At 41.2% G+C, this 13,657-nt stretch overlaps 1 protein-coding gene across 3 annotated transcripts in view; it reads left to right on the top strand.

The window, feature by feature from the left end:
* The window catches only part of CDK6 (cyclin dependent kinase 6), a 248,240-nt gene that overhangs the window by 122,410 nt on the left and 112,173 nt on the right, over nucleotides 1-13,657 (top strand). The window lies entirely within an intron of this gene.

Genomic DNA, 13,657 nt, shown 5'->3' on the forward strand with positions numbered 1-13,657 from the left:
CCAGAAGTTCAGCTCAGACTTGTATGCAGTCGCTTTGTTATGCTGAATTTTCTTTCCTGTTGTAATGACTTTGCTGCTAATATTTCAACTGTGTTTCTCCACGCTGCTCCCTGGGCTGCCGAACAGTGCCTCTTGCTGCTCCCGCTTTCTGTTTTCCTTTTCTCCGCAGAGTGAAGCGCAGGGAGAGTGACGTTGTGACACCCAATGTCATAAGGACACGGATGATTTTTAAGTCCCTCATAAATTTGAATGCTAAACTTTACAGTTGGCCGTGGAGGAATAGTCTACCTTCAGGTCTCAGGGAAACATCCAACAGAAAGGAGGGGAACGCGTAGGAGAATTTACTTTAGCACTGCTCATATATTTATTTTGAAGGCTGGCAGAATCTAAAAGTGGGGGCCATAAATTTAACCACTCAACCATAAAAAGCCCAAAATAAGGGATAAAAATCTCTCCTACTTCTAGGTTTGGATACTAATCTAAAGTTACAAAGACTTCTCTTCTGCTATTTAACCTTTTTTTTTTTTTTAATTTCTAAGCCATCTTTCCCTTTCTTCTTTCCCATTTTTATTGTGATGAATTCCTCTTTAAAGGTCAGCATGCTTCTAGATGTAGGGACGTGTTTTCTGAACGAGGCTGATAGATTCCTCGGTGACGCTGACAGCTCCCTGCACCTTATGTAACACGGGGTGATTTCAGCGAGGTGGGGACCGCACTTGGTATCTGTTCTTGTGGGAAAATATGCTTCAGTGGTTTACTGGCACTGGTCTTGGAATGTGGCATTTAAAAGTACCTTTTTACAGTGGGAAAGAATTCTGTCAAGAATAAACAGTCTGACCTTGTTAAATGGGCCAAAGTCGGTCTGTAACCTAGTTCCAGAAAACTAGCTTTTACTAGTTTAGAAAAAGCAGATGAGAAACGCTTCCACAAAAACTATCTAAAGAATAGAAAAGATTCTTACAAAGAATTATGAGATAAGTTCCTGACATGAGGGTCTTCATCTGTATTCATGAAAATGTCTTGACTGGACTGTAAAATCCCACTTTTCCAGAGCGGATAGAAAAAACGAGGACTGCAGTTCATCAGAAAACCAGATTTTCTTTTTCCTGGAAAGACAAGACTGGCTTATTGAGAGGAGCTGTGGGAGGGGCCACGCCGCATGGACCAACCGTGGGAAAACCAGCTGGCCTGGGGAGACGGAGGAGGAGCCCAGATTGCCACGGGCTCCCCAGTGCCCCCAGGTTACAGAGTCTGTGCTCCGAGCTGAGGAGTGAAGCTGTCTGTCCCCCCCCCCCCCCGTCCTCTTGTTGTCATTGTTGTTTAGTCGCTCAGTTTGTGTCCGACTCTTTGCAGCCCCATGGACTGTAGCCCGCCAGGCTCCTCTGTCCATGGGCTTTCCCAGGCAACTGGAGTGGGTTGCCAGTTCCTTCTCCAGGGGATCTTCCCGACCCAGGGATCGAACCCAGGTCTCCTGCATTGCAGGCGAGTTCTTTACCACTGACCAAAGAAGCCCTTACCTTTTTCTCCACCCCCTTTTCCCACCCACCTCAAGGCCACCCTCCGTGATCTTGCCACCCCAGACCTCTTTCCTCCCGTTTGCAAGGACAGGCCATTAGATTGTGTGCCTCCAGACATTAGATCTTCCCTCTGCTTAAACTGTTTTTCCCTTTTTCAGCCTAGCAGACTCAGTCTTCAAGAAAGGCCACCCCCTCGCTGAAATCAGCCAGATTCTCCAGGACAAAGTTAGGCCCTTCTTTTGCATAACTTTTGATTTTGAGAGAGTAGCCATCATATGATAATGCCCCCATTGGTTTGCTTTCCATTTTAAAAAGAATAACTCTGTAAAATATGCACTGAGTTAACCGGACACAAGCACCAAGGTATTGGTCTGTGAGTGTGTGTGTGTGTGTGTCTGTGTGAGATGAAGTACTGGGTTGGCCAAAAAGTTCGTTTGGATTTTTCCATACCAGCTTATGGAAAATTCTGAGTGAATGTTTTGGCCATTCCAGTCAGAGGTTTCTGAGTAGCAGAGGTGTAGGGAGGCTGGCTTGGGTGGGGGTGCCGAGTGAGATGGAGATAGGGAAGCTGCCCCCCCCGCCCCCCACAAACATCGACTTTCCTAAAACGTGTCACTGGAGTCTGTGTCCGCGTCCGTTTTGAAATTTCAGCATCAGGAATGAAACTTGTTTTATTAATCAGTTTCACTGCTGGATCTTGTGTTTATATTTAAATGATATTCTGGAAAAACAGGATTTGACTGCTTTTACTCAGATGCATGAACATCAAGTAGGTGGTTTGGTTAGGTATTATCATAGCGGGCTAAATCTAGTCACAACCACTTTTTTTTTTTTTTTAACCTGTATTTTTAGGGTATAGGTATTTAACCTTTATTTTTAGGTATTAGGGTATAGCTGGTTGACAGTGTTGTGATAGTTTCAGGTAAACAGCGAGAGACTCAGCCACACATATGCTTGTATCCATTTTCCCCCAAACTCCCCTCCCATCCAGGCTGCCACATGATACTGAGCAGAGTTCCCTGTGCTATACGGTACATAGCCCCTTTTAATGTTAAACAGCTAATTTATCAGTAATGAATTAAATTGAGGGAAATTTTTCACGAGTTAGAGTAGAAACTAGATCTTATGTTTTTAAAAAAATTGATACAGCTTTCAGAAAACTGTGTAAGTCAAAAAAAAAAAAAAAAAAAACCCTAATGTGTGAAATAGATAAATAATCAGGTACTCTGCAGATGAGTTTATCGCAAGGTTTTTCAAAAGTAGCCTCTGCAATCTAACATAAAATTAATAGATTAAAGTTCATTTTCTTAAGCCTTTCCAGAATTATATATATCATGAAAAACTACTTACTGTATCTGACCACTCTAGTTTTCAGTGGTTCTTACATACAAAAATTGTTTTAAAAAACCCTTTGTGAATTTAAAAGTGTTAACTGTCCAGGAAAAAAAAGAGACTCACATGTTCCTCTTATAGCTGGACATACATAGGCTACTATCATCATGACTATTGCTTGCAAATTGAAATTAAAAATGTAGCAAAACATTTAGGATTTTGACAAGATTGAGTGAACAATCCATTTAAAGAAAAAAAAGCATCTTCAAGTTTGAATTTTCTTAAATAATGCTATAGTAAGTCAAAACACAACAAACTGGAAAATTTAAAGAGATGGGAGTACCAGACCACCTGGCCTGCCTCCTGAGAAATCTGTATGCAGGACAAGAAGCAACAGTTAGAACTGGACATGGAACAACAGGCCAATTCCAAATCGAGAAAGGAGTACGTCAAGGCTGTATAGTGTCACCCTGCTTATCTAACTTATATGCAGAGTACATCATGAGAAACGCTGGACTGGATGAAGCACAAGCTGGAATCAAGATTGCCGGGAGAAATATCAATAATCTCAGATATGCAGATGACACCACCCTTATGGCAGAAAGTGAAGAGGAACTAAAAAGCCTCTTGATGAAAGTGAAACAGGAGAGTGAAAAAGTTGGCTTAAAGCTCAACATTCAGAAAACTAAGATCTTGGCATCTGGTCCCATGACTTCATAGCAAATGCTGGGAAGGATTGAAGGCAGGAGGAGAAGGGGATGACAGAGGATGAGATGGTTGGATGGCATCACTGACTCGATGGACATGAGTTTGGGTGGACTCCGGGAGTTGGTAATGGACAGGGAGGCCTGGTGTGCTGCAGTTCATGGGGTCGCAGAGAGTTGGACACGAATGAGAGCCTGAACTGAACTGATATGTACCACTTCTTTTTATCTGTCAATGGACATCTAGGTTGCTTCCATGTTCTAGCCATTGTAAATAGTGTTGCAATGAACAATGAGATGCATGTGTCTTTTTCAACCCTGGTTTCCTCAGGGTACGTGCCTAGGAGTGGGATTGCTGGGTCATATGGGGGTTTTATTCCTAGTGTTTTAAGGAATCTCCATACCATCTTCCATAGTGGCTGTATCTATTTACATTCCCACCAAGAGTGCAAGAGCCTTCCTTTTTCTCCATACCCTGTCCAGCATTTACTGTTTGTAGGCTTCTTGATGATGGCCATTCTGACCAGTGTGAGGTGATATCTCATTGTGGTTTTGATTTGCATTTCTCTAATAATGAGCAATGTTGAGCATCTTTTCACGTGTTTGTTAGCCATCTGTATGTCTTCTTTGGAGAAATGTCTGTTTAGGTCTTTTCCCCACTTTTTGATTGAGTTGTTTGTTTTTCTGGCATTGAGTTGTATGAGCTGCTTGTATATTTTGGAAATTAATCCTTTGTCAGCTGTTTCATTTGCTATTGTTTTCTCCCATTCTGAGGGTTTTCTTTTCACCTTGCTTATAGTTTCCTTTGCTGTACAAAAACTTTTAAGTTTTATCAGGTCCCACTTGTTTACTTTTGTTTTTATTTCCATTACTCTAGGAGATGGGTCATAGAGGATCTTGCTTTGATTTACATCATTGTGTGTTCTGCCTATGTTTTCCTCTAAGAGTTTTATAGTTTCTGGTCTTACTTTTAGGTCTTTAATCCATTTTGAGTTTATCTTTGTGTATGGTGTTAGGAAGTGTTCTAATTTCATTCTTTCACATGTAGCTGTCCAGTTTTCCCAGCACCATTTATTGAAGAGGCTGTCTTTGCCCCATTGTATATTCTTGCCTCTTTTGTCAAAAATAAGGTACCCATAGGTGCACAGGTTTATTTCTGGGCTTTCTATTTTGTTCCATTGGTCTGTGTTTCTGTTTTTGTGCCAGTACCATACTGTCTTGATGACTGTAGCTTTGTGGTGTAACCTAAAGTCAAAAAGCTTGATTCCTGCAGCTCCCTTCTTCTTTCTCAAGACTGCTTTGGCTGTTCGGGGTCTTTTGTGTTTCCATATGAATTGTGAATTTTTTTTGTTCTAGTTCTGTGAAAAATGCCAATGGTAATTTGATAGGGATCACATTGAATCTGTAGATTGCATTTGGTAGTAGAGTCATTTTCACAATATTGATTCTTCCTACCCAGGAATGTGGAATATCTCTCCATCTGTTTATGTCATCTTTGATTTCTTTCATTAGTGTCTTATAATTTTCTGTGTACAGTCCTTTCATCTCTTTAGGTAAGTTTACTCCTAGATATTTAATTATTTTTGCTGCAATGGTGAATGGGATTGATTCCTTAATTTCTCTTTCTGATTTTTCACTGTTCATATATAGAAATACAAGTGATTTCTGTGTGTTGATTTTGTATCCTGCAACTTTGCTAAATTCACTGATTAGCTCTAGTAATTTTCTGTTACTGTCTTTAAGGTTTTCTACGTATGGTGTTGTGTCATCTGCAAACAGTGAGAACTTGACATCTTCTTTTCTGATCTGGATTCCTTTTATTTCTTTTTCTTCTCTGATTTCTCTAGCTAGGACTTCCAGAACTATGTTGAATAATAGTGGTGAAAGTGGATACCCTTGTCTTGTTCCTGCTCTTAGGGGGATGCTTTCAGTTTTTCACCATTGATAATAATGTTTGCTGTAGGCTTATTATATATGGCCTTTTCTGTGTTGAGGTATGCCCATTTTTTGAAGAGTTTTAATCATAAATAGGTGCTGAATTTTGTCAAAGGCTTTTTCTGCATCTATTGAGATGATCATATTGCATTCTTTTTTAGTTGCTGAAATTATTTAAAAATGCAAACATGCCAGATAGATTAAAAAAATGAAAAGATAAATTTCTCAGTTGTCTTTCCTCTCAGAGAAAAACACTATTAACAGTTTGGTAAATGAATGTTCATATCTTTTTCTATTTATATGCAACCGTGTGTCTGTGTACATGTGTAAACACCTATTACATAGTATCCATACAGGTCTTTTGGGGAGGGGCTCATTTTTAATTATGTCCATACATCTTATGCAGTTTCCATATCTAACATATAGCTTGTTTATTCTTTCTCTTACCTTCACTGTGTGAATATACACAGTAGTTCATTTTACCCAGTTTCCGAAGATGGACCTTTGGATAGTCGTTTTGGAGGGCTACAGTGAACATCCTGGACTTACATCTTTTCATCTATTTCATCTATTTTTTTTTAATACTTTTGTATAGGAGAGGTTTCAAGAAGTGACATTACCAAGACAAAAGACAATGTGTGCACAGTTTTCTTCTGTCTTTATGTTTAGTTTTATAGGAAACTCCCAAACTGTTTTCCAGTGACTGTCCTATCTGGCATCCCCACCCTCAGCAGTGAGAGCTCCCACTGCTCCACGCCCTCAGCAGCACTTCGTGTTGCCAGCGTTGACCTTGGCCGTCTGGTGAGAGTGTAGTGGTGTTTCCTTGTTGTTTTAATGAGTGTTGCTGTGGTTCAGTCTCTCACTCATGTCTGACTCTTTGTGACCCTGTGGACCACAGCACACCAGGCCTCCCTGTCCTCCACCATCTCCCGGAGTTTGCTCAAACTCATGTCCATTGAGTCGGTGATGCCATTCAACCATCTCATCCTCTGTCGTCCCCTTCTCCTCCTGCCCTCAATCTTTCCCAGCTTCAGAGTCTTTTCCAATGAGTCGACTCTTTGCATCAGGCGGCCAAAGTATTGGAGCTTCAGCTTCAGCATCAGTTCTTCTAATGAATACTCAAGGTTGATTTTCTTTAAGACTGACTGGTTTGATCTCCTTGCCGTCCAAGGGACTCGCAAGAGTCTTCTCCAACACCACAGTTCAAAAGCATCAGTTCTTCAGTGTTCAGCCTTCTTTATGGTCCAACTCTCACGTGTATGCACGTTTCAAATTTTGATAATGCCACATTGTCATCCCACAGGATTTCACTTTTCCTCCTCTCCTCTTATCAGAATATGATTGCGCTCTCTGCCTCCTCTTTCCTGAGTGTCTCTGGTAACCACCATTTTGGCCCTTCCTGTTCCTCCTCCCCACTAAGAAAGCATCCTGAGTGTTCCCACCTCAGCCTTTTCACAGATCTCACCCAGGTCCACAGCTTTAACTTTTATGTCTGTGCAGAGTCAGCCCAGCCATCAGCTCTGCCAGGGGTCCCCTCAGCATCAGACCCTCAACCCCCCTCTTCCCTTCATGTCTCCACCTGGTGTCTCATGTGCAACAGAAACACAGCATGACTAAAATGTCACTCAACCAGGCAGTTCTGCTTCATTTTCCTTCTTTAATTTTATTACTAGTAATCGCCAAGGGGCCTCCCAGGTAGTGCTAGTTGGTAAAGAACCCACCTGTCAATACAGGAGACGTAAGAGACACGGGTTCATTGCTTGGGTTGGGAAGATCCCCTGGAAAAGGGCATGGCAACCCACTCCAGTCTTCTTGCCTGGAGAATCCCGTGGACAGGGGAGCCTGTTGAGCTATATTCCATGGGGTCACAAAGTGTCAGACAGGACTGAAGCAACTTAGCACACATGCGCAGTCACCATAACTGAAATCCTTAGGGTTTTTTTCTGGATTCCATTGTGTCAACGTGCATTTGATTACAGGTTCAGAGTACTCAACCAGTTTTATCTTGAATAATAGTAGTTTTTAAATCTGACCTAAGAAGCCTGGAGATAAATAATTCTGCAGCTAGTTCAACTGCTCGACGGTGGCATCTTGAGTCCTATAACCGGTGATGAGGAATGTTCCATTCTCCTCTCCTCAGTGAATGACAGTTTCCCTTGTGGTCTTAAGGTGACTGCTGCATCTTCAGACACCACACCCTCATATAGCAGTGGTCTAAGCAGAGAATGGGCTTCCCAGGTAGCTCAGTGGGTAAAGATTCCACTTGCAATGCAGGCGATGCGGGAGACACGGGTTCAATTCCTGGGTTGGGAAGATCCCCTGGAGGAGTGCACAGGAACCTGATCCTGTTTCCTTGCCTGGAGAATCCCATGGATAGAGGAGGCTGATGGGCTGCAGTCCACGGGGTCACAAAGAGTCAGACGAGACTGGAGCGCCTGAGTGCAGACACACACAAGCGGTGAGTAAGGAAGCAGGGGCTGGAAAAGGATTTTACTGCCTTCTTGATCAGGGAAAACAGTCACTTTCCAAAAGCTCTGTTCAGACTTTGACTTGCTTTTCATCTTCCAAAACTGAACCATATATCTCCCCACAGACCAATCACACTGCAAGTAAGCTTTTTTTTTTTCTTCCTACCTAAGGAAAATCAGCTTGTGTTAGTCAGGGAGAAGGGGAATGTCTGTTCCTTGGCAACCAACGATGAAGGGCCTTCACTGACCTAGGAAACTCCCCGAAGCAATGGGGCAGCTATATAGGTAGAAACTTATGCTCCTGGCTCCTTATCAGAGGTCGCAGATATATTCAGTGATCGCTAATAAAATAGTTTGTTTAGTACAGTGCTTTTATCCCTTAATGCTCCATATATGTTAAAAGCAGAAAGCTTTAGAATTTTATGAGAATGTTGATTAGGCTAAGAATGAATGCTTACCACTCTTAACCAGGACTATGATACTTTAGGATCTTTAATAAAAGAATTAACAAACACTTGAGGGGGCACTGGCAATCTGGAAATAATCTACAAGTGACATTTCTGCATGCAAACTTGATTGGCTATGTCAGAAGCTAAGGATAGTTTTTAAAACAGTGAAGCAGCAAGAAATATTTAGTTAAACGTATCACTTCTAAAGGATATTTATTTCATTTATTTCATTAATATATTATTTAGCTATATTATTGTAATGTATCAATATTTATGTTATTAGCATCTCTCAGAGGTATTATGGGTTTGGTTCCAGACTACTGCCATAAGGCAAATATCACAGTGAATTCATGTGAAAGTTAGTCACATGAACTTTTTGATTTCCCAATATGTATAAAAGTTATCTTTACACTATAGTGTAGTCTGTGAAGTGTACAGTAGCATTATGTTTCAAAAAATGTACATACCTTGGACTTCCCTGGCGGCACAGTGGCTAATAATCCACCTGCCAATTCAGGGGACACAGGTTTGATCCCTGGTCTGGGAAAATTCCACATGCTGTGGAGCAACTAAGCCCATGCTTTACAGCTTCTGAGCTTGCACTCTCGAACCCTCGAGCCGCAACTGCTGGGTCCTCATACTGCAGCTCCTGAGGCCTGTGAGCCTAGAACCTGCGCTCGGCTGCAAGGGAAGCCAGCGCAACGAGAAGCCTGCACAGCGCAAGGAGGAGTAGCCCCCACTTGCCACACCCAGAGAAAGCCTGAGCACAGCAGTGAAGACTCAGTGTGGCCAAAACTAAGTAAACAAATAAAAATGTATGTACCTCAATTAAAAATTACTTCATTGCTAAATAACGCTGACCATCACCTCAGCCTTCAGTGAGTCATAATCTTTCTCAGTAGTAACATCAAAGATCACTGGTCACCATAACAAATACTATGGAATAAAATCTGAAAGTTTGAAGTATTTTGAGAATTACCAAAATACGACACAGAGACATGAAGTGAGCAAATGCTGTTGGGAAGATGGTATCAATAAGACATGCTCTACTGAGGGTGGCCACAAACCTTTAATTTGCAAAAAGGAAAAAAACAAACTCAGCATCTAGGAAGCACAAGAAAATGAAGTGATGCCTGTAACCTAGTTAATGTGCTTATTAGTTATTAATATACTTATATATATTTTTTAATAATGCTACTTACTTTTTAAAGCATCAGTTCAGTTCAGTTCAGTCGTGTTTGATTCTTTGTGACCCCATGAATCGCAGCACGCCAGGCCTCCCTCTCCATCACCAACTCCTGGAGTTTACTCAAACTCATGCCCATCGAGTCGGTGATGCCATCCAGCCATCTCATCCTCTGTCATCCCCTTCTCCTCCTGCCCCTAATCCCTCCCAACATCAGGGTCTTTTACAATGAGTCAGCTCTTCACATGAGGTGGCCCAAGTATTGGAGTTTCAGCTTCAACATCAGTCCTCCCAATGAACACCCAGGACTGATCTCCTTTAGGATGGACTGGTTGGATCTCCTTGCAGTCCAAGGGACTCTCAAGAGTCTTCTCCAACACCACAGTTCAAAAGCATCAATTTTTTGGCACTCAGCTTTCCTCACAGTCCAACTCTCACATTCATACATGACCACTGGAAAAACCATAGCCTTGACCAGATGAACCTTTGTTGGCAAAGTAATGTCTCTGCTTTTTAATATGCTATCTAGGTTGGTCATAACTTTCCTTCCAAGGAGTAAGTGTCTTTTAATTTCATGGCTGCAATCACCATCTGCAGTGATTTTGGAGTCCAAAAAAATAAAGTCTGTCACTGTTTCCACTGTTTCCCCATCCATTTGCCATGAAATGATGGGACCAGATGCCATGATCTTAGTTTTCTGAATGTTGAGCTTTAAGCCAACTTTTTCACTCTCTTCTTTCACTTTCATCAAGAGGCTTTTTAGTTCCTCTTCACTTTCTGCCATAAGGGTGGTGTCATCTGCATATCTGAGATTATTGATATTTCTCCCGGGAAACTTGATTCTAGCTTGTGCTTCTTCCAGCCCAGCGTTTCTCATGATGTACTCTGCATATAAGTTAGATAAGCAGGGTGACACTATACAGCCTTGACGTACTCCTTTCTCGATTTGGAATTGGCCTGTTGTTCCATGTCCAGTTCTAACTGTTGCTTCTTGTACTACATACAGATTTCTCAGGAGGCAGGTCAGGTGGTCTGGTATTCCCATCTCTTTCAGAATTTTCCACAGTTTATTGTGATCCACACAGTCAAAGGCTCTGGTATAGTCAATAAAGCAGAAATAGATGTTTTTCTGGAACTCTCTTGAGTTTTTGATGATCCAGCGGATGTTGGCAATTTGATCTCTGGTTCCTCTGCCTTTTCTAAAACCAACTTGAACAATCTGGAAGTTCACGGTTCATGTATTGCTGAAGCCTGGCTTGGAGAATTTTGAGCATTACTTTACTAGCATGTGAGATGAGTGCAGTTGTGCAGTAGTTTGAGCATTCTTTGGCATTGCCTTTCTTAGGGATTGGAATGAAAACTGACCTTTTCCAGTCCTGTAGCCATTGCTGTGTTTTCCAAATTTGCTGGCATATTATACACGTAAATCTGAAGTTGCCTTCGTTTCTCTATTCTAACCAAAGAAACCTAGGTGAATCAGGAAGCAGGTATTTTTAGATGTGGAAGAGCTAGGAAATGCTGCACAGGGGAGGTGATTTTTGAGTCAAGTCTTAAAGAATGAGCAGGAGTTCGCCTGGCAGACAAGAGAGAAAGGTGTTGTCTAGGTACCATACTAGGAACCAGCAGAGCATGTGCACAAAAAAGTGAAAAGCATGTGAGTTGGTGAGCAAGGTGTCTGGGGAGAACATGATCGAACTGTTTCTTTGTTTTGCGTTTCGTTGTTTTGTTTTTCTCTCTAAAGATCACTCTAATGCAATGTGATGAATGAATTGATAAGAAGCTTTGGCATAAATTAAGAAATTGCTGGCAGAGAGACCAGTGTGGAGGCTGTTTTAAGAGAGATATATGATGAGAGGCTGAGGGAAGGCAAGAAAAAGAGGAGATAGAAACTGTAAATGTAGATACAGGGAAAACACATCACATGCCAAAGTCTGATATGAAACTTGCAGTAGGAGAGCAGTGCTCAGTTGTGTCCAACTCTTTGCAAGCTCATGCACTGTAGCCCGCCAGGCTCCTCTGTCCATGGGATTTCCCGGGCAAGAACACTGGAAAGGGTTGCCATTTCTTGCTCCAGGGGATCTTCCCAACCCAGGGATCGAATCCACGTCTCCTGCATTGGCAGGCAAGCCACTTGGAAAGCCCCTTAACTTATGAGAAAAAAATAAAAAGGAACATTCCTTGAAATTGAAAACTCTGTGGTCATAATCCTCTTCATAGTATACTGTTGTTGATAATAATGTAGACACACACTTAAGACATAGCAGCCAATATCAGTGTAATCATTACCATTTTTATTGGTAGTGGTATAAATATGTACGGTAATTTCTCTTGATGTGATGAGCATTTCCATTCAAAGTGGACTAGATCATGCCATGCAGGATCTGCATAAGACATTTCACTAGTAGTTGTGTGAATCAGAAATTTTCTAATGGTTTAATGTATCTCCCAGTTGTCATTTAGATGAATCTATCATAAAATGACTTTTTTTTTCCATTTACAAACACAGCCTTTTTTACTAAAACTATATCTTTTCATCAGGACTTAAGTGATACATGCTTTAGCTTATTGGGCCTTAAAGACCCAATACATAGTTATATTGTATCTAATGAGTCACCTGTCTTTCTGTTTCACCTTTTCCATTTCCATAATCCAGTTTTTGCTGAAGTTGGCAAATTACATACCTCACATGTGGTCATTATATGACTAAACCCTAATGAGGGTTATGTTATGTAAACAGCCACAAAATGCCCATAATTTACTCTTTTCATTAGACAACAAGCACCCTGAGGGAAGAAACCCAGGCATCACACATATTATGCTCACGGAATAGTAATTGGTAATGATGATATGCTTTTAAGATGTTTACGTCCGTTTTAAAAGTAACACATCCTCATTACGGGCAAATTTCTGTGGTCTCATTTTATCTCCCTCTCCATTCTCTTGGTCCAGCTTTTTCATCCACTTAAAAAAAACAGCAACAACAAAAAATGGTGCCATGGATTTATTTTGCAGTTTCCAATGCCAGAAAGTCAAAGAAGAATGAGGCTAGTAAATAAAGGGGTCAGATATTTTTTCAGCCTTTTGTTAGCTAGATGTCTTCTTCGGACCGCTCAGCTTCACCTTTCTCCCTTCACTGCTCCTGTGGAATAGCAGGTTTAGAAGTTAGATGTTGGATGTCATTCCACCAAGAGTCTGTCGAGTTTGAGCATTACTTTCAAACTTTAAATAAAAATTTCACCATCAGCACCACATGCCCCATTTCCTCCAAATATTATATACTTGGAAATGGCCATTTCTCTGAGAAAGACCATTGTCACTTTCTTGAGCCTCGATGGTAAGTCAGAAGAATTTGAGAAGATACCAGAATGTTGGAATTTCAGCGTTGTATGCCTACAGTGTTCTTTTTTACCTTGCATTGGTTTATCATGTGTGTGTTTTCTGTATCTCGGCAGGTATTGGTGAGTAAACAGTTCACACCCTCCCAAGAGAATAAGGTCTTTCTTTCCTTTAGACAGTGACTCCATTGATCCCGTTTCAGAATTTCTTCCCTTGTTTCATTCTTCCTTCTTGGCGTCCTTGTTTTTGAAGCCTTAAATTGATTCAAAGTGTTCCTGGAATATTCCCTTTTCTCTTCTACTATTTTCAACTATAGGCAGCAAGATTTTTTTTCCCCCAGAAGTCTTGATTCATTCAAGAAACTGTACAGCACAGCGCATTGACTAAAATGTGGGGTTTTTGTGGGATTTATCTTGCTATTTAACAAGCTGTGTGAACTTAACTTCTTTAGCCTCCTCTTGGTGTCCTGTTTGTTAAGATGAAGAATATAAATGTACCCACTTTTTCAGATTGTTGTGGGAATTAAATCAGTCCATACGAGAGAAGAGTAAGTACTCAATGTAGTCCTATGAAAATACATAGTAGTGATAGTCATCTTTGCACCTAGACATGAAGACAGGTACAGAAATGAGTATAACTAATTAAACCATTTTCTCACTACTAGCCCATTATTACTAGGGACCACTCATATTACAGTTTACCTTACTGACATCTGAGGGAGACCCTTCTT

Source organism: Odocoileus virginianus, chromosome 1 (assembly GCF_023699985.2).
Source record: "Odocoileus virginianus isolate 20LAN1187 ecotype Illinois chromosome 1, Ovbor_1.2, whole genome shotgun sequence".
Taxonomy (NCBI): domain Eukaryota; kingdom Metazoa; phylum Chordata; class Mammalia; order Artiodactyla; family Cervidae; genus Odocoileus; species Odocoileus virginianus.